At 41.4% G+C, this 25200-nt stretch overlaps 1 protein-coding gene across 4 annotated transcripts in view; it reads left to right on the forward strand.

Moving 5' to 3' along the window:
* The first annotated feature begins 5327 nt into the window (after nucleotides 1–5327).
* Nucleotides 5328–25200, forward strand: part of LOC139537661 (protein FAM168A-like) — an 82453-nt gene continuing 62580 nt past the window's right edge. For 2 of the 4 annotated variants that reach the window (XM_071339235.1, XM_071339236.1), the window contains exon 1: nucleotides 5329–5518. The gene's annotated coding sequence lies outside the window, so the exon portion shown is untranslated. Of the gene's footprint in view, nucleotides 5519–5883; nucleotides 6229–25200 lie in introns of those variants that run through there. The other 2 variants (XM_071339238.1, XM_071339237.1) reach the window with 2 other exon arrangements.

A 25200-nucleotide genomic window follows, 5' to 3' on the forward strand; every position in this document is an offset into this window, starting at 1 on the left:
ACAGCAAGCAATTATTTGGCTTCTAGGAAAGCATGCTCAAGTAAAGTAATTCTGTGAACAGCACAGGCCTATCCCTTTACTTATGGTGATACAAGTGGAATTAGACTGCAGGGTCTGCAAATGTCGTTCGATTTCAGAAGACTGTGCTCTCCACTTACCTGCTGCTAGCTCACCTCACATCACTACCTTACACCAAACCAGCTAAGATAACTTTGATTTATCCAATTCAGTGCAAACATGCACATCATCAGGCCCAGTAACAGTACATCTCCATAATCTATAATATGTTGTAAAAGCCTAACAGAGAGTTATAACATGTTATAATATTGTATTAGTGTTTCTGTTTGAATATGTTTGTGCTTTGTTGGCACTCAGCATTTGTTTTGGCATAAGATAATCTTTTTTTATTTCACCTTTATTTAACCAGGTAGGCCAGTTGAGAACAAGTTCTAATTTACAACTGCGACCTGGCCAAGATAAAGCAAAGCAGAGTTACACATAAACAATAACACAATAGAAAAATCTATGTACAGTGTGTGCAAATGTAGAAGAGTAGAGAGGTAAGGCAATAAATAGACCATAGAGGCGAAATAATTACAATTTAGCATTAACACTGGAGTGATAGATGTGCAGATGATGATGTGCAAGTAGAGATACTGTTGTGCAAAAGAGCAAGAGGATAAATAGCAATATGGGGATGAGGTAGTTGGGGGTGCTATTTACAGATTGGCTGTGTACAGGTACAGTGATCGGTAAGCTGCTCTGACAGCTGATGCTTAAAGTTAGAGAGGGAAATATAAGACTCCAGCTTCAGTGATTTTTGCAATTCGTTCCAGTCATTGGAAGCAGAGAACTGGAAGGAAAGGTGGCCAAAGGAAGTGTTGGCTTTGGGGATGACCAGTGAAATATACCTGCTGGAGCGTGTGCTACGGGTGGGTGTTGCTATGGTGACCAGTGAGCTGAGATAAGGTGGGGCTTTACCGAGCAAAGACTTATAGATGACCTGAAGCCAGTGGGTTTGGCGACGAATATGTAGTGAGGGCCAGCCAACGAGAGCATACAGGTCGCAGTGGTGGGGAGTATATGGGGCTTTGGTTACAAGACGGATGGCACTGTGATGGACTACATCCAGTTTGCTGAGTAGAGTGATGGAGGCTATTTTGTAAATGACATTGCCGAAGTCAAGAATCGGTAGGATAGTCAGTTTTACGAGGGTATGTTTGGCAGCATGAGTGAAGGAGGCTTTGTTGTGAAATAGGAAGCCAATTCTAGATTTAATTTTGGATTGGAGATTCTTTGTCTGGAGTGTTTTTCTTCAGGACAATCGAGTACAGGCTTAACTGAAAGAACAACAAAGACGGAATGCAATATGACATTTTATTAAATAGTTTGGGGAATGGTCAGATGATGTGACAGAGAGTCTGCTGTCCTTTGGGGAAAGGAGTTCCTATGACTGGCCTTAAGGGTATTATAGCTGGTGGTGGTGGGGAGGTGGATGGTTGTTGAAAATTGTTGCTGAAAAAGAGCAAGTGAGAGAACATGGGAGAGTTTACATAAATACATCCCACGATTTACTGCCATTGGTTGTGAGTGAGGAAACTGATAGTTGCAAACGTGAGCCCATTGGTTAAACAGCAAGCGTGAGGAATGTGCATTATTGTGCCATGCTTATAGGCTATAAGGTAAATAGATGTACGACATTCCTCACTTGGCTTATAGGAAAGAGGAGAAGAAACAAGACGCCATGCTGATCATATTTTTGTATTCATTCCCACTAAGCCTGAAGAATAGGAAACAAAGTGAATGATGGTATGCTTACTGGATGAAGTTAAACGAGTATTCAGATCAGCCTTCCTGATTGAACTTTTGTAAAATAAATTTACCTCTGACTCTTGCCCCTAAATTCTGTTGCATGTTTTGGCCCTTTAAAACCTATTGATAACTTTTTGGGGCTGCGGTCAGGTTTTTGGAGCAACATGGTTAAGGTTATCATTGGAATCTTTATTTAGTTGAGATAAGCAAGTACTGTAGCAGAATTTTGGAGGTGCTTGGTTGCATAAAAAAATTGTTTAGAATTTTGTTTAATATTGACTTGCAATATTAATCTGATTCTATACAACTCAGTCAAACTAGCATACGAAACATGTTACTGCTATTCAATGGCGATTTTAGCATGTAAATCTTGGTGGGGGGAAAAAAAACAAGTGGGAATCATGCCTGTGAAGCCACTACACAACACTAAACAATACATTAATTGCACTATAACAGTGACAAACGGTGCCCACAAACTGCTAGGGCCTACATAAAGCTGTCCTAACAGCAGTCCCAACATCTTACCACTGCTACACCTGGCTATCAATGGAGCCTTGTCTGGCAGCGAAACAGTTAATTCAGCCTCATTTACTGCCTTTAAAAAAAACATAGCTGATATGGCTGATTTGCTTAAACAAATGTGGTTTCTAATGTCAATTGAGATGTACAAACTATGGCATAAGGGGACGACAAGCAGATGAGGCAATCCGTAATTTTGATTAAGACATTAATGGGCGAGCTAGAATGGACATAGTCAATATAACTATTTGTTTAGCACTTTTGAAATGTACAGCGACTGAATTCAGTACATGGGCTGTTCTTACAGTATTCTCCCTGTACACCAAGTCAGAACCATATGATAAATAAAGGGCAATTATAATTTAAGCTTTATTTAACTAGGCAAGTTAGTTAAGAACAAATTCTTATTTACAATGACGGCCTACCTCGGCCAAACCCAGACGACGCTGGGCCAATTGTGCTCCACCCTATAGGACTCCCAATCACAGCTGGATGTGATACAGCCTGGATTGGAACCAGGGACTGTAGTGAAGCCTCTTGCACTGAGATGCAGTGCCTTAGACCACTGCGCCGTTCGGGAGCCCGAAGATCAATGACGTATGATAGTTTGACTAAGCAGACAATGAAAGCTCTTGCAATATTTTTTGATTACATTTCTCTAAAACAGGTTATAGGCTACATGTGCATGACCAAGTCAGAACAGTAGGCGAAATTAAGAAGGGTAAATAGACCAAATTATTAGGGTGAGGCACATGGGCTACTAACATCTTACTACACAGCATACACAGTATTACTTTCTTAGCTACAGTATACATATCTCCAAGTCAAGTTTTCGAGTGTTCCGAGTTAACAGTTGTTTTGAGCGCGACACAAAGCATGCTTCATTGACAGCATGGCCAATGTTGAATGTTTATCATTTTAAACTTGGAAAAGAGCCCCTTAATCCCAGATTTGGGACCACACAGCCACTCCACTGAACAGCAGGCTAGTGGTTGCGCTGCAATGCATGCAGTTAACGTTAGCCACTGTGACTGATTCCTTCTAAACCACTCATTGTTGATTTTGCGATTAACTTGTTGTATAATGTTTATGTCGAATGGCCGATGTGCACCGATATGTTTTATCATTTCTCTTCATTATTTCTCTTCATATGACAAGGATTAAAAAGGATTTCCCAGTAGATTGTCAACTTTATTATTGATGATGACTGCTAGCTAAGATTTTGAAAGTATGATGTTGACATGATCAGTCCAATCAAAGCTACTGTACATATAACGTGATTTGGCGTAATTTTATCTGTGGCCAATGACCTTGAGCTTTCTTGGATGCAAACTTATAATGTAACTCCATGGCAGCACCCAAGGGGCTAGAATTTTCTATCTCTACCCTTAGACTTGGTGGTGACGTAGTGTCCCCATGAGTGACAGAACACTGAGCCAATCACGGCGCAACACTCCGTATTTTCTGCTGGCTTGCCTCACCACCACAGAAAGCACTGAGCTAGGCTGAAACACCTGCATTTTGGAGCTGCCTTACCCAAGAAAACAAAAAAGAGACTGTTTGTATGCGGCTTTATCAACTCAATTATATACACTACCGTTCAAAAGTTTGGGGTGCCTTAGAATTGTCCTTGTTTTTGAAAGAAAAGTTTTTTTTGCGGGTACTATTTAATGAAGCTTCCAGTTGAGGACTTGTGAGGCGTCTGTTTCTCAAACTAGACACTCTAATGTACTTGTACTCTAGCACAGTTGTGTACCGGGGCCTCCCACTCCTCTTTCTATTCTGGTTAGAGACAGTTTGTGCTGTTCTGTTCTGTGAGTAGTACACAGCGTTGTATGAGATCTTCAGTTTTTTGGCAATTTCTCGCATTGAATAGCCTTCATTTCTCAGAACAAGAATAGACTGACAAGTTTCAGAAAAAAGTTATTTGTTTCTGGCCATTTTGAGCCTGTAATCGAACCCACAAATGCTGACGCTCCAGATACTCAACTAGTTTAAAGAAGGCCAGTTTTATTGCTTCTTTAATCAGAACAACAGTTTTCAGCTGTGCTAACATAATTGCAAAAGGGTTTTCTAATGATGCATTAGCCTTCTAGAATGATAAACTTGGATTAGCTAACACAACGTGCCATTGGAACACAGGAGTGATGGTTGCTGATAATGGGCCTCTGTACACCTTTGTAGATATTCCATAAAAATCAGCCGTTTCCAACTACAATAGTCATTTACAACATTAACAATGTCTACACTGTATTTCTGATCAATTTGATGTTATTTTAATGGACCAAAAATGTGCTTTTCTTTCAAAAACAAGGACATTTCTACGTGACCCCAAACGTTTGAAAGGTAGTGTATATATATATTTTTTTACATTGTTTGCAAACTGATGTGATGCCAAAATAACATGCAAAACAGGCAAGCCCCCCCCCCCCCAAAAAAACAATATACAGTATATATATTTTTTTGTTGCTAAAAAAGCCCCATCTTTCCTGAATGACAGATAATGCTGCTATTATATACATACATCATGATTGACATGGCAATAGCAAAAACACAACAGAGATAAGAAGGCAGGGATGCCTAGTACGTTTTGCAAAGCAAAAATATTCGATTCTATTCTGTCATCTGCCATAAATCTCCAGTTTGATTTTCATTTTTTCTTATATGAAAACCTCCCTGCTGTCATGATCATTCTATAAGGGATTCAAGCGGTCCTCTTTGAAAATGTATCTTTCCCACTGCTGCACACACATTAAACAGGACCAAAATACAGAGATGTGAGAACACATAAATCAGAAAAAGTTTAATAAAGGATCATGTCATCATTTTTCTTAATAAATGTAGCCTATATTTCCAACTCCAGTGAACTTGATGATAGATGGATAGATGTGTGAGGTAGTGAGACTTCTGAATTTGGTCCCTGTTTGACAGTCACGTAGGAGAAAAAGGTCCTCCCCTTGTGTTTGCAAGGTTTTACTGCCCCCCTCCGTTACCCCTCATTCTCTCTCGATATTCCCATCCCCCCACTTTGTGTGGATGTCGATGTTACCAACGCCGCTTATGAGAAACCACCGAAGCAAACCTTGGAGAAAACCGCCAGCATTGAACAAGGGAAATCAGTGACTCCGGACTCAGCATAAAATTAAAGACGAGGTGCTCCACGATAATAAATTCCCTTGGACATTTGGTGAGTTTGATATCATAACGTGTTCATAGTCTTGGAGACAGACGTGTCCTGCCTGATAATGTAAATATATATATATTTGCTATGCATATATAAAAAATGTAATGGACATGCATGTTGTAAAATATTACAAATGTGTAAGACTAGGCTACACGTTCCAAGCCATAGGTCGCTGTGGTCCATTGGCAAATAAAACCAGACATAAGTGTGTAACAATGTAATCGCCGGAGCAACGGCCTTGGATCTCAAGGATGCATTATAAAATGTGACATGGGCTGAGAGCGAGTGCAGAGGAAACGCAGCCGACCCCTTTTCCTGGCTATACATTTTTTCTACTCATGTAGCAGCAGATCGGATTTTGGTAAAGATATGTGCGGCTCAAAATGGTGTCGGGAGTTTGACTGTGTGACCATTTTAAAAGCCAAGTGAATTTCTGAGCGCAGCAATTATTTCAGGAGTCCACACGATAGAGAGGGCACATAGGGAAAACTATTAATTTTCACTTTTTCATATCAGCTGGACGCAAGTATTTTTTTCAGTGTGATTTGGAACAAGACCTGACAGTATTGTATGCGTACAATAGCTGCTGGGAAATGTTTTTGTTATGACTCACAATTTGCGGTGGTTATGATGCGTTTGGGAAGTAGGCTGATACGATGGCAAAATAGCCAGAAGCTATGAAGTTACAATAGGAGGTGGACTAATTGCGCAAGGTAACAAATATGGTCACATCTAAGCTGTTTAATAATATAAGCATGCATCATACAAATGATACTGTAAACACTACAATATAACAACAAGAATAAGAATAATGCTTCATTATGAAAATATTGTACCTGTTTTTCATTTCATTTTGAAGGAACCGATCACTAGCCAATGGCCTATTGCATGTCCAAACATTTTACATTTTGGAAAATGTAGTTGACAATTGCTGCTGCTTTGAAAGTATGGACGTTCAATAGGCAAAACGTTGTGGAACCTTGCAGATAGAAATGTCATGAATATATAAAGCTGACATGATTCCAGGTAAACACTGGACTGTGATGTCGGGGCGCCGAATCTGCTGCTCGCCATCTGTGTGAGTGTGAGTGCCGCTATGTGCTTTGCTGGGCTCCAGAGGGCAGTGAGACAAAACACACCCCAGAGATGTGGGGGCACTCCATTATCTGTGGAGATGCACTTGTTCCAGTGTTAATGTTTTAATGTGTCTAAATGGCTAATTTCTTTGTTATTGATATATTGTTTCTCATGGGGCGGCAGGTAGCCTAGTGGATAGAGCGTTGGTGCCAGTAACCGAAAGGTTACTAGATCGAATCCCCGAGCTGACAAGATAAAAAATCTGTCGTTCTGCCCCCGCTGTAATTGTAAATAATAATTTGTTCTTAACTGACTTGCCTAGTTAAATGATTTAATGACTAGCTAGGCCATGTTTAAACTCAGAATGTTGTTTCTTTATCGGATGTTGTTTCTTTATTCTTTATGTGGCGGTCAGTGCCGTTTAAGACACTTTTTATTTTATTTTTTATTAGTGTTATTTCTATTACAGCATATTCCATTCACCCAGTTTAACATCGATAGGTTTAGGCTACTACATGATACAAAAATGTTCCCTATACCCATCATGAGGTTGCTACAACCTAGCCTATGAATTCAACGTAGGTGCACACAGGTCGAGAGAATGATTTTAGGTCACAGACAGTGACACTTCGACAGACAGTGACACATTCGATATCGCCTTGTACACTACTGCCTGCATCTAGCTGACCTAGGGTGTAATCATTAGTCCAACAGTTGCAAACAACAGTTTCTTTTCGACAAATTCAGATATGTTTATCCCCGTTTCGTTCCGCTTGCTTTCGTTTAAGAAACGTTTTTCAACAGAATCGGCGGAATGAATGCACCTCTGATGACACGCAAACAGTTCAAGTTCATAGCCACATACAAACAGCTCGTTGTATTCCTTCTCGCAAATACGCGCTCTCTTCTCACCTTTTCCCTTCGTTTGTGGACATCAATGCACAACACATCAGCTGTCTGTGACCAGGCAAAAAAAACTTTCCAAGCCAAACCTTCATATCATCACCGCAGCTAGCTCACTATATTAGCTAAAGTAACGTCATAGTCAACATAGCTAAAAGAACTAATGCGTTAGTATACCCGCTACAATCATGCAGTACAGTGTAGTAAGCAGTTTAGCAGTTACACCGGCAGTCACCAGTGGCAATAAATGAGTAAAACCAAAAGCTTACCTTGACTAGGAAGAGTTCCAGTGTTGGATAGTCATAGCCAGCTAGCTAATATAGCATCCCTCTGTTTGAGTAGGCTAAGCTAGCTAGCTGCATTTGCTAGCTAAGTAAGTGAAAGTGAAAAATGTTTACAAAATATCTCTCTTTCTGTTTTGCTCCTCAATTTTTAAACAAATTAATTTGTTCAAAACTGTTCAACTATTGTCTTTCTCTCGCTGAGTCAATTACTCACCACATTTTATGCACTGCAGTGTTAGCTAGTTGTAGCTTATGCTTTCAGTATTCAATCTCTGATCCTTTGATTGGGTGGACAACATGTCAGTTCATGCTGCAAGAGCTCTGATATGTTGGAGGATGTCCTCCGGAAGTTGTCATGATTGCTGTGTAAGTCTATGGAAGGGGTGAGAACCATGAGTTTCTTAGGTCTTGTATTGAAGTCAATGTACCCAGAGGAAGAAAGAAGTTAGCTGTCCTCCGGGTACACAATGGTGCTACCCTACAGATTGCTGTTGAGGCTACTGTAGACCTTGATTGCAAAAAAGTGAGTTTTAATCAATTATTTGGTGAGGTGAATATATTCTGTATCATTTTATCTAAAAAGGATAACTTTTAACATGTTTTACGATTTTAATTTTTATGAAATTCACTGAGGAGAATGGTCCTCCCCTCCTTCCTCTGAGGAGCCTCCACTGATACGTACAAAGTATAGTGTAATCAATGTGTTTTTGGCCAGTTGCCAGGCTGTTTGTAGTAGGGATGGACAATTTAGCCACATTTTTTAACTGAAATTTGTAGTTTTTCTGTTAAAACGATAAAAAAAATCATAAAATTCCACATCAATTCACAATGCAGAATAATGGTCCTGTTATGTATGTATGACTGCTAGGGCCTGGCAATGGAATTACAGTGGCTTGCGAAGATATTCACCCCCTTGGCATTTTTCCTATTTTGTTGCCTTACAACCTGGAATTAAAACATTTTTTGGGGGGGGTTGTATCATTTCATTTACACAACATGCCTACCGCTTTGAAGATGCAAAATATTTTTTATTTGAAACAAACAAGATAAGCCAAAATAACAGAACTTGAGCATGCATAACTATTCACCCCCCCAAAGTCAATACTTTGTAGAGCCACCTTTTTCAGCAATTACAGCTGCAAGTCTCTTGGGGTACATCTCTATAAGCTTGGCACATCTAGCCACTGGGAATTTTGCCCATTCTTCAAGGCAAAACTACTCCAGCACCTTCAAGTTGGATGGGTTCCGCTTGTGTACAGCAATCTTTAAGTCATACCACAGATTTTCAATTGGATTGAGGTCTGGGCTTTGACTAGGCCATTCCAAGACATGTAAATGTTTCCCCTTAAACCACTCGAGTGTTGCTTTAGCAGTATGCTTAAAGCTCCTTCAGGGTTATCTTTGGTCTCTGTTGCCTCTGATTAATGCCCTCCTTGCCTGGCCCGTGAGTTTTGGTTGGCAGCCCTCTCTTGGTAGGTTTGTCGTGGTGCCATATTCTTTCCATTTTTATTAATGGATTTAATGGTGCTCTGTGGGATGTTCAAAGTTTCAGATATTTTTTTATAACCCAACTCTGATCTGTACTTCTCCACAACTTTGTCCCTGATCTGTTTGGATTGCTCCTTGGTCTTCATGGTGCCGCTTGCTTGGTGGTGCCCCTTGATTAGTGATGTTGCAGACTCTGGGGCCTTTCAGAACAGGTGTATATATACTGAGATCATGGGACAGATCATGTGACAGTTAGATTGCACACAGGTGGACTTTATTTAACTAATTATGTGACTTATTTAGGGACTTCATAGCAAAGGGGGTGAATACATCTGCACGCACCACTTTTCCATTTTTTATTTTTTAGACATTTTTGAAACAAGTTATTTAAAAAAATTTCACTTCACCAATTTGGACTATTTTGTGTATGTCCATTACAAGAAATCCAAATAAAAATCTATTTAAATGACAGGTTGAAACGCAATAAAATAGGAAAAACGCCAAGGGGGATGAATACTTTTGCAAGGCACTGTATATCTACCGCAGTCATATACCCTTGAAAGCGCCTCAGCTACGGCATGTTTGTTTAATGCTTACACAAAACCTTGTCTGAAGATAGTTTCGAAGCGCAACGAAATGGGTATTTGACTTGTCTGTAAAGGAATGCTGCTTCTGAAGCTGGACTAACGTTCATCACTAGGTGACCAGAACTGTCAATCAAATAATATCGAGCTGCTGTGTGCAGCCTGCCTGCTGCCTGCACGTAGACCACTCTCTCCAAAAAAGTACACTAAAGTTAAATACTGTGACTTACCAGGACATTTAGTAGAAAGAAAATACATCTTCCACTAGGAATCGACTTCTAAGATTCACCATTTTTTAACAGATGAGACTGATTAGTGTCCATACTTCCGAGAACACAAACACTTGCATCTTTCATAGCAAGCGACAGAGGGAAGAGAGGAACAGTATAGGCAGGTCAACAACCTGGCAGACGGAGTCAGAACCGTGCACTAGGCCATCTATCGGCAATCAAAAGCTGCATGTAATGCTGTATTTCACAGACTGAAGACTGAACACACACTCGCATCATTAGCGAAGAGAAAGAGCAGGTGAGCCAGCTGCACTGTGATTTTAGTTTTGTGGGAAAAACAAACAAAAAACACTTTTCCCGTTAGGGATTTTTCTTAACGTTAAGGATCCCAATTTCGTTAAAACGTTCACACCCATAGTTTGTAGTGAAAGCCGCAGTGCTGTGAAGTTGTATCCACTAATGATTAAGGTCAGTATTGGGAGAGGAGAAGCTGATCCTAGATCTGTACCTAGGGGAAACTTGTGTGAAGGGGAGGGGTCAGGTCAGTGGGAGGATCGGACTAAGAAGTAGGAAGCTGATTGGCTCGTTGCTCTGTTCTTAGGAGCAGTCATGTCTGATGGAATCAGAACTGGCCCTGGACCGCCCTCCTTCACTCTGCCAGAGGCAGGCGATGCTAAAACGAATCTCTACACACACATACTGGCGAACACGCACATCCCAAACACACAGTAGCAAACACACTTGCAATAACAACTCATTCCCACACTCACACACTCCCTCTGACACACTTTCCCTCTCACACACACACACACACACATAACAGGGTTTCTGTTACAAAAATGTGGAGTCGGACATTTGACCGGTAGCATTTAAAATTTACCTGACATTTGATAAATTTACAGGACGCATATGTATTGGTTGTGTAAGGGCGTCCACTCACAGTGATCAGAATAACAGACATCACATTTAGATTATGGTAGTTCATCTTAACAGAACATGCAACTCCAGGGTGCAACGGGGTGCGTCCTTACCGAATTCCGATGCACACTTTGAAGATGTTAGAATAACTCTTCACATTTGCTTTTCCTCAGCCAACAAAACAAGTAACAGACAGAAAAATCACTAGTCTATGTCAATCTATTATACCCCATAGTAGAAAAGTTGACCTATACTATTGGTCAGCGGGTCATTCTGTGCAAAAAATTCGGATGAAAATATCAGTTAGAAATGTTTAACAACTTGCATGGGTTGCTAATATGACTAGGATTGTGCCTTTGGCTACTGGACAATGAAAGAAAGTTGATTTGAAAACCAATAGAACATGAGAGAAATGGGCTACTTGTTTCAATGGCATATAGAAGTCTTTATAAAATATTTGCCTCCACGTTTATATAAACAGATTTTGGCACGGCTACTTTGAAGCAAGGTAAAATGTTCAGGTTTCACATAATTAAGTTTATATTTTCAAAATGCATACTAGCTCCAATTCACATTGCAAAGTGGTTTGACACGCTGAAGCCTGCCTACCATTGCCTAAGCACTTGAATGGCGAATGGGAAGCACGCTTCAATTACCAGTTGAAAAATACAAATAGTAGCTCTTTTTAATCGTGACCATCAAAACTGTTTTTAACACACGATTGCATTTAGAATTGTTGTACAATGATTGGGCTTATAAAAGTGGATGTTTGACTCCACTCAAACTAGGCCCTGTATCAAACTAGGCCCTGTATTTGCATCGGCTGGTATTTCCATCAATGAATAGGCAAAAAGCATTATTTTGCAATGGGATTTTTTTCTTCTCCTGGACAATTGGCCGGTGACAATTGTATTTACCGGCTTTAAAAAAAATGTGTCCAAAAGCCGGCTATTAACTTCTTATGGCTGCAGGGGCAGTATTGAGTAGCTTGGATGAAAGGTGCACAGAGGTGCCCAGAGTAAACGGCCTGCTCCTCAGTCATAGTTGCTAATATATGCATATTATTATTAGTATTGGATAGAAAACACTCTGAAGTTTCTAAAACGGTTTGAATTATGTCTGTGAGTATAACAGAATTCATATGGCAGGCAAAAACCTAAGAAAAAATCCAAACAGGAAGTGGGAATTCTGAGGCTGGTCGATTTTCAACCAAGATCCTATTGAAATCATAGCGAGATATGGATGAGTTTGCACTTCCTACGGCTTCCACTAGATGTCAACAGTCTGTAGAACATTGTCTGATGCCTCTACTGTGAAGGGGGGCCGAATGAGAGGGGAATTAGTCAGGTCTGCCATGACCTGACCATGCTTTGACCATGCACGTTCACATGAGAGGGAGCTCTGACACACACACACACCCAGTGAGGCATGCAGGCTCACGGTGAAAATAGTGGTAATTTAATCTCTTGGCTGACTGCTGGCTGACAAATAATTTTCTATCTCGGGGAGGAGAGGAGTGCGATCTTGAAATGGTTTCTGTTGTCAAAATTGAGGAGAGAGAGAAAGAAACAGTCCTTGGCGGGCTCTATGCAAGCTCTAGTCAAAAGTAGTGCACTATGTAGTCTAAAGTAGTGCATTATATAGGGAATAGGATGCCATTTTGGTTGCTTCCCATCTCATTCTCCAGTCCTGCAGCATCTGTAACTGCTCTGTTTTGCTGTAGTAAAGGAGGCACAAAAAACGCATCCCTCCTTTCTCTACCTCCTCTGACATCATAGGTTCATTCCTTTCCTCTCTTCCTCTAACCTCCATATGTTCTCTTGAGCTCTTCCCTCCCCTTCATTTGTGGGATTTGATGAAGAGCTGAGTAGCTGACAGACACAGGGTTTTTATATGGGTTAGCTCAGGGCTGGAATGTGTGTACAAAATTATCTTCTGCCGTTCCATAGGCCTCCTCTATGTACTGTGGAATGATGGAATGTCGGAGTTGTTTTTTTGGAACGTTGTACCTCTGAACCCTCCCCAGGAGGCTGCCAAAGGGGGTGCGTTTGAGTCTACAATGACTCGTAACAACATTAGGATGCCTATCGGCTCTTAACCCATAGCTTTGTCTCACTTTATCTCGATAGGTACAGCCTGGTATGTAAAAAAAAAAAGACAACAAATTTCCACTCAAATCTCCACTCCAGTCCTTTCTCATCGCTTATAGTTGAGGATGAGGATTCAGCACTGGACTTGAAAGAGGAGATCAATAGAATAAGCTCGAAAGATGTTGTTTGCTTTGACTCGATCATAAGTCACTCTCTCTCGCGCTGCCATTTTGTTTACCTTGATCCGAGTGTCTGCGTCTGAGGAGACTATAATAGCCGCCGTGTCATGCCGCCTGTGGGTGGCAAGAATGTAAATACTTGTTTGCCGTCGGGGAGCAAAATGCGAAAAATGTATCTCCTTCTTGGAGACACTCGGTGCTCGATATACGGGGCCTGGCAACAGACAGCCCTACACAATCAGGAGTGGAGTAGTCCTGGCTGCAATGCATTCCAATGACGCGCAGCTAAGCTACAACGCTCCTACATAGCTCCTGAAAAGTTCTGGAGCTTGGCGAGCCAAAGCGTTGTACTATCTAGTCAACTCTCCTCTCCATCTATCAGAGAGTAGCCTGCAGTGGTGTGTGCTACTATATAGCTCTTTAACTCTGTATCAGCAGGTTTTTCATTTGAAAAAGGAAGAATAAAATTAGGAAGGGAGAGAAAAGGAAAAAGGAGGTGATTAAAGGCAATAGATGGTGCTGGGTGATAGGATAAGGAATTAGTGATTCTGGGAGATTCTTTTGAAGGTAGCCTATCAGAGGTGTGCAAGTCATCACATTGACCTTCTAACCTGGCTGTGCTAAATAGCAAGGCAATATCATGGATAGGATCAGATCTACAGATGTCAGATCTTAACTTGATCACTCTTGTTGCAGAGAATTTTCCTGATGCATCAGGAAAATGAGCCTTGTGATTGGCTAAAAATGAGCAGTTCTCTTTCTTTCCACTCAGGGGCAGTCGAGTCATTGGGATCAGGGCTCGGTATCTTCAAATAATGTTCTCTATAGGCTTAGGTCCTATTACTGCAACATTGAAATGTACACATACACATCAACAATTGTTGTTTTATATAGCTTAATAACACAAGATAGTTATTGGTCTCCACTAGGCTATGACATACAAGTGTCTAGTGTGGGGCCTCCTGAGTGGTGCAGCGGTCTAAGGCTTGAGGTGTCACTACAGACCCGGTTCAATCCCAGACTGTGTCACAGCCGGCCTTGACCGGGAGACCCATGAGGCGGCGCACAATTGACCCAGCATCGTCCGGGTTAGGGGAAGATTTGGCCGGCTGGGATTTCCTTGTCCCATTGCACTCATACTCCTGCAAGCTGACTTCGGTTGCCAGCTGGATGGTGTTCCCTCCGACACATTGGCGTGGCTGGCTTCTGGGTTAAATGAGCAGTGTGTCAAGAAGCAGTGTGGCTTGGCAGGGTCGTGGTTCGGCAGGGTCGTGGTTCAGAGGACACATGGCTCTCGACCGAGTCTGGATGGGAGTTTCAGTGATGGGACAAGACTGTAACTACCAATTGGGGAGAAAAAGGGGTGAAGATAAAACAATATATATTTTTTTATAATAAGAAGAATCTAGTGTATCCGAAGGTTACGAATGAAGTGTCAAAATTGAGTTAAATCGTGGCCTGGGGTGGTGTAGCAGTTAGGGCCACTGCCTTCAGCGTATGTATAGGTCTACCGTGTTGGTGTGGGTTTGATTCTGCCCCAAGCCCTTCTGATACAAATAATGCAGTCTACTGATTGACTTGATGTAGTTAGACATTTCAAATATGGACAGTCCAGGGGCATAGATTATTTTTCTTGATAAGAAATTACCATACCAGACACTTTTGGATAACATAAATAGTAAGCAAATAAAATAACAGTACACTAACATTAGTTTCCATTCATAAAAAGTGTTGGGTAAATTTCCACAGTAGATTGCCATGGAAAATTAGGAAATACTTTATTTCTATTGTACAGAATGCTTGTCAAATAGATAAATCGCCCTTAGTCTGCTCAAAAAGGACTAAATTGTTCCGATGACAATACCAACCAGAGGGCAAACATATCTTTGGTCATTTTTGCACCTTATGGTAAACTGTGACAACAAACCAAAAAGACAAACATTTATTTGACATTAATTTATTGTTAAAGCCTGTCAGCACCATCTTGCAAATGTCCCCCAGCACAGGTATTCTTCAAAGAAGACTGACGTCAAACAAAGTCCGTAGGCTGTACAGTTTCAATTTCGGTCATTCAATGTTGATTGAATATCTAACAATGTGCACAATTTCATAAAAAGGTATATGGTACTCGAGACATTGGAATCATTTTACAATTTCAATAGCATTAATAAACATTTATTTTACATTATCGTTTCAAGTACATGTGATGGTGAATGCATACAAAAAATATTTACACCAAGTGTGATGTTTAATTTTTCACTCAGAATGAGCAGGTAAGTGTTATAACGGTCAAACAATACTGAAATGTCAATATCAATCATGTTACTAGTATGCAAATCAGACACATTTCACCATGGAATTAAATTGACGTAAAAAGTTTTTTGTTGTTGCATTTTAGCTAACCCTAACCCTTTTCCTAACCTTAACCTACTCCTCCTAGCCTGCTATGAAAAGTACATTTTTGACAAACGCTGTAACCCTTTTTGGCTGGTCCATTCTCCTTCCCCCTCGGTTGTGCTGCAACAAGCGGTAAATAAAAAGACACACACACAAAACAATCTTGATTTATATATGGCACAAAAAGCTTACTGAGATGATACACTGACTGTATTACAGAGGTGCTTATAGGCCCTGTCATAAAAACAGAATGACATTTAGACATACACACAGAGAGAGCGTGAGAGAGAGCAATGCGTGGGATGATGCTGTGGGGAACTGACCTGTAGATCTAGCTAATGTTAGCTAGCTACATGGTTGACACTGCAGCTAGCTAGCTAGCTTAGACAGCTTATCTAGTTGTAACCTAATGTGATAGCTAGTTAGCTATTGCCACACACATCTTATTAATCTAGTCACTCTTTATGCCAATGACAAGGTGGCAAGTTAGGCAAACAAAAAGAGATCATATGGGGAGCTAAAAACAGGAGATTAAACTTTTTCTGTTAGATTCTGGGTTAGCCAAAGCTAGCTAACTAGATAGCTAGTTAGCTAGCTACACCATATATACAAAAGTATGTGGACATCCCTTCAAATTAGTGGATTTGGCTATTTCAGCCACACTCGTTGCTGACAGGTGTATAAAATCAGGCACACCACCATGCAATCTCCATAGACAAACATTGGCAGTAGAATGGCCTTTACTGAAGAGCTCATTGACTTTCAACATGGCACCGTCATAGGATGCCATCTTTCCAACAAGTCAGTTTTCTGCCCTGCTAGAACTGCCCCGGTCAACTCTAAGTGCTGTTGTGAAGTGAAGTGGAAACGTCTAGGAGCAACAATGCCTCAGTCCCGAAGTTGTAGGCCACACAAGCTCACAGAACGGGACCGCAGAGTGCTGAAGCATATAGCACGTAAAAATCACTACCGAGTGCCAAACTGCCTCTGGAAGCAATATCAGCACAAGAACTGTTCATCAGGAGCTTCATGAAATGGGTTTCCATGGCCGAGCAGCTACACAACAAGCCTAAGATCACCACGTGCAATGCCAAGCGTTGGCTGAAGTGGTGTAAAGCTCGCCGCCATTGGAATCTGGAGCAGCGGAAACATGTTCTCTGGAGTAATGAATCGCACATCACCATCTGACAGTCTAACGGACAATTCTGGGTTTGGAGGATGCCAGGAGAACGCTACATGCCCGATTGCATAGGGCAAACTGTAAAGTTTGGTGGAGGAGGAATAATGGTCTGGGTCTGTTTTTCATGGTTCGGGCTAGGCCCCATAGTTCCAGTGAAGGGAAATCTTAACGCTACAGCATACAATGACATTCTAGATGATTCTGTGCTTCCAACTTTGTGGCAACAGTTAGGAGAAGGCCCTTTCCTGTTTCAGCATGACAATGCCCCCATGCACAAAGCGAGGTCCATACAGAAATGCTTTGTCGAGAACTGATTGGCTCAAACATTAAGAATGAAAGAAATTCCACAAATTAACTTTTAACAAGGCACACCTGTTAATTGAAATGCATTCCAGGTGACTACCTCATGAATCTGGTTGAGAGAATGCCAAGAGTGTGCAAAGCTGTCATCAAGGCATAGGGTGGCTACTTTGAAGAATCTCAAAAATAAAATATATTTTGATGTGTTTAACACTTTTTTGGTTACTAAATGATTCCATATGTGTTATTTCATAGTTTTGATGTCTTTGTTATTATTCTACAATGTAGAAAATAGTCAAAATAAAGAAAAACAGGGAATGAGTAGGTGTGTCCAAACTTTTGACTGGTACTGTATATCTTAGAAATACTTATCTTACTCCAGAAATATATCATATTCCAAAGGCAGAAGGTAATTAAAGTGCAACTTACCTCTTACCGCATCTGGCTAAGAACCCAAGAACAAAACTAAAGAGAAGTGTGCTTCACTGCAAGTGCCGTGGTGGAGATAATACTGGGTTTGACGGACAACTTTGAGAGCCAACGAACTTAACCCTTTGACACTTATGAACATACGGGTGTGGTCATTCTACAGCGGTCCCTACAGTGTGCACTCAAACCGGTGTGATTAGAACACTTATTTAGAACGTCAAGTTACGATTGACGCAACAGTCAGCATTTGAGCTGGCCACAGTTTTTTCACAAACATTTTGCACAAACACAGTTTTATCGTGTCAACCTAAGATAAGATGTTACAAGATGACTTGGGTCTGTTTGCAGTATGCATGTTGAAGGGGGGGTGTCGTCTACCATCATTCACTTCCGGAAGTACTGGAAAGACGAGTGAACCATCCCTTTACCTCATTTTGTTATAACATCTTTGGTCTGACAGACGTTTACGTTACAACCAGAATGCATTGTATGATGTCAACAAACATGGTGCCACATATAGCTGGTAATTAGCTTACCATTAGCTCATCATAATCAGTACAACCTTCAAAAAAGTATTTTACAGACATTACATTCTATGAAAGAATTGGAATGCATGATTTGTCATCATTTTACATGAAAAAGCATGACCCTCCTCAATTGTCCTCCGGGTAACAATTGTGTACATTTTGACCACTCCCTAACAGAATGTTGAGATAGAAATAGATTGTGTAGAATAGGGAATCGTGTCGGTGGTATCCATTACATTTATATCTGCAACATTCTGAAATGTTTCACCTCACTGAATAGGCTACACAGGTGTGAGGTTGAGGTTCATGTTTTGCCGACCTCTAAACATGTTCCCAAATGAATATGTTTGAATGTGATGAATGCAAAATTATGCAAAGTGGATGACCACACCGTAAGGCCTTACCAGTATTTATATATTACAGTGTACTAGCGTGATATAATTCAACATTTTACCTTTTTTTCTCTGCAGTATATGCAAGAAGGAGTTGATACAGAGAAAACTGAATAAATTGTTGTTTTATTTCTGCACTTTCTATGTCACAGGTTTGGGTGGAATGCGGAGGTCTTGACTTGTTCTCTATTTGTGTACTTTTTTCCTATGATATTATTGTCTCCCAACCTTTATGCACAATATATTGCTTTATGTGTTGTCTCCACTCTATACTATACTATACTATTACTATATTATAGTGAATGGTTGTGTCGTAAACATTTGTATGGTTGAATGAGAGGTTTGTGTTGGTGCCTCTGAGACTGGCCGTGTTAACACCTACAGAAGGATCCATGCTTAGCCAGACAGTGACAGGAGTGCTTGAATCTATCCACTAGAGCACAGAAAGGGAGAGGAGGATTTGCTTACTCACTGTCCTCCTACTCCACTCTCCTCTCTGCATTTTCTGTGTCTACCAATCCGTGGTTTACAATCCCCTCCCATATCTGCTGCTCAGTCACAGCCATATCAGAGTATAGGCCTTGTGTTAAAGGCTAAATTATAAACCCCTACATGGACATATCAAACATGTGTTTTGGGTGAAAACATATGATTGATTTCAAGTGTACACTCTCCTCTATATCTCTAACTGCTACTCAGTGACAGAGTATAGGCCTTATGTTATACAGTGAATTATAATACTATAAATGTAGAAAGCATACAGGGTTCAGGAGTAACTGATTACATGTAATAATAGTTTTAAAAAACTAACTGTAATCAGTTACGTTACCAACTACAATATTGTAATCAGATTACAGATACTTTTGAAAAAATAGATGATTGCTTTTGGATTACTTTTAAATTCAGAAAGGATGTTTGCAAAAAAATACATTATGACACCTTTCTGTTTTTTCAATGACATTCAATTCAGCATTAAAAAAAGGGCACAAGTTTAAGTTTGTTCCACCTGAGCGAGTCTGACCATATATCAGAGACCACTATTACGTTACCGATTTACAATTTTGGACAGGTAACTAGTAACTGTAATGGATTACATTTAGAATGTAACCTACCCAACCCTGAAAGCATACAAGTGATTTCAAGTGTCTTAGTGCTATTTTGTGTGTGTATATTTAGACAGCCCTTCGCTGGCATTCTGCTGTCATGAATCCTCTGAGCCCACAGTCTTGATGCTTTGTTTGTAGCAGAGCAGCAGGTTTTTCTCCCAACAACCCACCAGTTTATTTTGGGAAGTCTGAGGTAGGTAGGTAGGTGCCGGTCTTACTGCAGTGAGTGGGTAGCAGCTCGGAAACCCTGCAGTACTGTACCTACTTGGGTAGCGCTGTATGCTATACGTACAATATAAGGACAATTTATGTGTAGAACACTGTATATGACACATATATATGTGCAACACAGCCAATATATTTGTAGAATATGGCCAATATATGTGTGGTATATGGCCAATATATTTGCAATTGGCCAAAATATATGTGCAGTACTGTATATGGCCAATGTAGTATATACACTGAGTGTACAAATCATTAAGAACATGATTTGACAGAATGACCAGGTGAAAGCTATGATCCCTTATTGATGTCACTTAAATCAGTATAGATGAAGGGGAGGAGACTGGTAAAGAAACATTTTTATGCCTTGAGACAATTGAGACATGAATTGTGTATGTGTGCCACAAAATTTTTAAGTGCCTTTGAACGGGGTATGGTAGTAGGTGCTAAGAGCACTGGTGTTTCCCGTGTGTGTCTAGAATGGTCCACCACCCAATGGACATCTATTTTATTTAACCTGTATTTAACTAGGCAAGTCAGTTAAGAACAATTTCTTGTTTACAATGACGGCCAAACCCAAACAACTCAATATTAGGAAGGTGTTCTTAATGTTTTGTACACTCAGTGTAGATATGTCTGCTTTCATAAACACTCTTTATTATACTGCTCCATCAGTTCCTCATCCCTTCTTCTCACCACCTCCATGCATCCCATCTAATCTGGCCATTCCAATATTCCATTGTCACCTCTCTTCCTACACCATCTGTCCATGTAACCTTCATTTAACTAGGCAAGTCAGTTAAGAACAAATTCTTATTTACAATGATGGCCTACCGGGGAACAGTGGGTTAACTGCCTTGTTTAGGGGCAGATTTTTACCTTCTCAGCTCAGGGAATCGATCCAGCAACCTTTCGGTTACTGGTCCAACGCTCTAACCACTAGGCTACCTGCCGCCATCATGTGATCATGTCTTTTTATTCTGTCGTTTGTCAGTCATCTTCTTGTATCTGACGCTCTCTTCGTTAATTTTTTGTTTATCACTCTTATACTCTTCACACACACACACACACACACACACACACACACACACACACACACACACACACACACACACACACACACACACACACACACACACACACACACACACACACACACACACACACACACACACACACACAAACCATCCATCTGTTTACTCCTCTCTTATCTGTCCATTCCTTTTACTCTTCTTTTCTTTAAGCGCTATCTCTCCATCTGCAGCTGTTTCTTGGCTATTCCAGTTTTCCCTCAATCACATTTCTGGGGTCTAATTTGTCTACAGCAGAACAACAATTATCAAATGCCTTAATGCACTTGCCATACTTCTGATCACTTTCTTGCCTCATCAGTCAATACAAAATTCACTGTGAACTGTTTTGTTCCCAGAATATTAAAACATTGTTTTCATCAGAAGAGAAATGTGTGCAAATGTGTGTATTGTCTCCAGCAATCAGTAAATACAAGTGCACAAAATTCAAAATCACTCCATCAGCGCAAATTCATGTACAATACATGGCAAGGTCTAGGCAATGGGGACTGTCTAATTTTTATGATTTCTGACAACATTGCATGCACAGATGCAGACAATGAAGTTGGTTTACTTCTAAGTTGTCATCTCCAACATTGTGACCTTCCGTTTTAGAGGTTTGCTTTGGTGTGGATTTAGGCCTATCCATTCAAATCAGTTGTGTTCCTCCATTCTATTCACATTTCTGTATTTCTATTGTGCATTGTTTTTCTGTTTGGTGATGGAAAATCTACAAACCTGTCAGCTAACCAGCCTATGTAATAAACTCAGCAAAAAAAATAAACGTCCTCTCACTGTCAACTGCTTTTATTTTCAGCAAACTTAACAGGTGTAAATATTTGTATGAACATAACAAGATTCAACAACTGAGACATAAACTGAACAAGTTTCACAGACATGTGACTAACAGAAATGGAATAATGTGTCCCTGAACAAAGGGGGGGGGTCAAAATTGTCACCTCTCTTCCTACAAAAAAAAGTCAATATCTGGTATGGCCACCACCTGCATTAAGTACTGCAGTTCATCTCCTCATGGACTGCACCATATTTGCCAGTTCTTGCTGTGAGATGTTACCCCACTCTTCCACCAAGGCACCTGCAAGTTCCCGGACATTTCTAGGGGGAATGGCCCTAGCCCTCACCCTCCGATCCAACAGGTCCCAGACGTGCTCAATGGGATTGAGATCTGGGCCCTTCGCTGGCTATGGCAGAACACTGACATTCCTGTCTTGCAGGAAATCATGCACAGAACGAGCAGTATGGCTGGTGGCATTGTGATGCTGGAGGGTCATGTCAGGATGAGCCTGCAGGAAGGGTACCACATGAGGGAGGAGGATGTCTTCCCTGTAACGCACAGCGTTGAGATTGCCTGCAATGACGACAAGCTCAGTCCGATGATGCTGTGAAACACTGCCCCAGACCATGATGGACCCTCCACCTCCAAATCGCTCCCGCTCCAGAGTACAGGCCTCGGTGTAATGCTCATTCCTTCGATGATTAACGCGAATTCGGCCATCACCCCTGGTGAGACAAAACCGCGACTCGTCAGTGAAGAGCACTTTTTGCCAGTCCTGTCTGGTCCAGCGACGGTGGGTTTGTGCCCATAGGCGACATTGTTGCCTGTGATGTCTGGTGAGGACCTCCCTTACAACAGGCCTACAAGCCCTCAGTCCAGCCTCTCTCAGCCTATTTTGGACAGTCTGAGCACTGATGGAGGGATTGTGCATTCCTGGTGTAAGTCGGGCAGTTGTTGTTGCCATCCTGTATCTGTTCCACAGGTGTGATTTTCGGATGTACCGATCCTGTGCAGGTGCTGCTACACGTGGTCTGCCACTGCGAGGACGATCAGCTGTCTGTCCTGTCTCCCTGTAGCGCTGTCTTAGGCGTCTCACAGTACGGACATTGTAATTTATTGCCCTGGCCACATCTGAGGTCCTCATGCCTCCTTGCAGCATGCCTAAGGCATGTTCACGCAGATGAGCAGGGACCCTGGGCATCTTTCTTTTGGTGTTTTTCAGAGTGAGTAGACAGGCCTCTTTAGTGTCGTAAGTTTTCATAACTGTGACCTTAATTGTCTACCGTCTGTAAGCTGTTAGTGTCTTAACGACCGTTCCACAGGTGCATGTTCATTAATTGTTTATGGTTCATTGAACAAACATGGGAAACAGTGTTTAAACCCTTTACAATGAAGATCTGTGAAGTAATTTGGATTTTTACGAATTATCTTTGAAAGACAGGGTCCTGAAAAAGGGACGTTTCTTTTTTGCTGAGTTTATATACTGAACAAAAATGTAAATGCAACATGCAACAATTTCAACGTTTTTACTGAGTTATCGTTCATATAAGGAAATCAGTCAATTGAAATAAATTCATTAGGCCATAATCTATGGATTTCACATGACTGGGCAGGGGCGCAGCCATGGGTAGGCCTGGGAGGGCATAGATCCACCCACTGAGGAGCCAGGCCCAGCCAATCAGAATGAGTTTTTCCCCCACAAATGGTCTTTATTATAGACAGAAATAGTTCTCAATTTCATCAGATGTCCGGGTGGCTTGTATAAGACGATCCCACAGGTGAAGAAGCCGGATGTGGAGGTCCTGGGTTGGCGTCGTTACACGAGGTTTGCGGTTGTGAGGTCGGTTGGACGTACTACCAAATTCTCTAAAACGACGTTGGATGCGGCTTATGGTAGAGAAATCAACATTCAATTCTCTGGCAACAGTCAGCATGCCAAAACCTGAGACATGTGGCATTTGTTGTGTGACAAAACTGCACATTTTAGAGCGGCCTTTCATTGTTCCCAGCACAAAGTGCACATGTGTAATGATCATGCTGTTTAATCAGTTTCTTGATATGCCAGACCTGTCAGGTGGATAGATTATCTTGGCAAAGGAGAAATGCTCACTAACAGGGATGTAAAAAGAAGTAAGCTTTTTGTGCATATGGAACATTTCTGGGATCTTTAATTTCAGCTCATGAAACATGGGACCAACACCTTACATGTTTATATTTTTGTTCAGTGCATTCGGAAAGTATTTAGACCCCTTTCCTTTTTCCACATTTTGTTACGTTACAGCCTTATTCTAAAATTGATTCAATAAAATGTTCCTCATCAATCTACACACAATACTCCATAATGACAAATCAAAAACAGGTTTAGAAATGTTTGCAAATGTATTAAAAAAAAGTATTCAGACCCTATACTCAGTACTTTGTTGAAGCACATTTGGCAGTGATTACAGCCTTGGGTCTTCTTGGGTATGACACTACAAGTTTGGCACACCTGTATTTGGGGAGTTTCTCCCATTCTTCTCTGCAGATCCTCTCATGCTCTGTCAGGTTGGATGGGGAGGTCTCTCCAGAGATGTTAGATCGGGTTCAAGTCTGGGCTCTGGCTGGGAAACTCTAGGACATTCAGAGACTTGTCCCGAAGCCACTCCTGCGTTGTCTTGGCTGTGTGCTTAGGGTCGATGTCCTGTTGGAAGGTGAACCTTCGCCCCCAGTATGAGGTCCTGAGTGCTCTGGAGCAGGTTTTCATCAAGTATCTCTCTGTACTTTGCTCCATTCCTCTTTCTCTTGATCCTGACTAGTCTCCCAGTCGCTGCCGCTGAAAAACATCCTCACAGCATGATGCTGCCACCACCATGCTTCACTGTAGGGATGGTGCCAGGTTTCCACCAGACATGACGCTTGACATTCAGGCCAGAGAATCTTGTTTCTCAATTGATCCGAGACAGGATTGTGTCGAGGCACAGATCTGTGGAAGGGTACCAAAACATGTCTGCAGCATTGAAGGACCCCAAGAACACAGTGGCCTCCATCATTCTTAAATGGAAGAAGTTTTGGAACCACCAAAACTCTTCCTCAAGCTTTTTACTGAGGAGTGGCTTCTGTCTGGCCACTCTACCATAAATGCCTGATTGGTAGAGTGCTGCAGAGATGGTTGTCCTTCTGGAAGGTTCTCATATCTCCACAGAGGAACTCTGGAGCTCTGTCAGAGTGACCATCGGGTTCTTGATCACCTCCCTGCCGAAGGCCCTTCTCCCCCTATTGCTCGGTTGACTGGGCGGCCAGCTCGAGGAAGAGTTTTGGTTGTTCCAAACTTCTTCCATTTAAGAATGATGTAGGCCACTGTGTTCTTGGGGTCCTTCAATGCTGCAGACATTTTTTGGTACCCTTCCCTAGATCTGTGCCTCGACACAATCCTGTCTCGGAGCTCTATGGAGAATTATTTTAACCTCAGGCTTGGTTTTTGCTCTGACATGCATTGTCAACTGTAGGACCTTTATATAGCCAGGTATGTGCCTT

Source organism: Salvelinus alpinus, chromosome 13 (genome assembly GCF_045679555.1).
Source record: "Salvelinus alpinus chromosome 13, SLU_Salpinus.1, whole genome shotgun sequence".
NCBI lineage: Eukaryota > Metazoa > Chordata > Actinopteri > Salmoniformes > Salmonidae > Salvelinus > Salvelinus alpinus.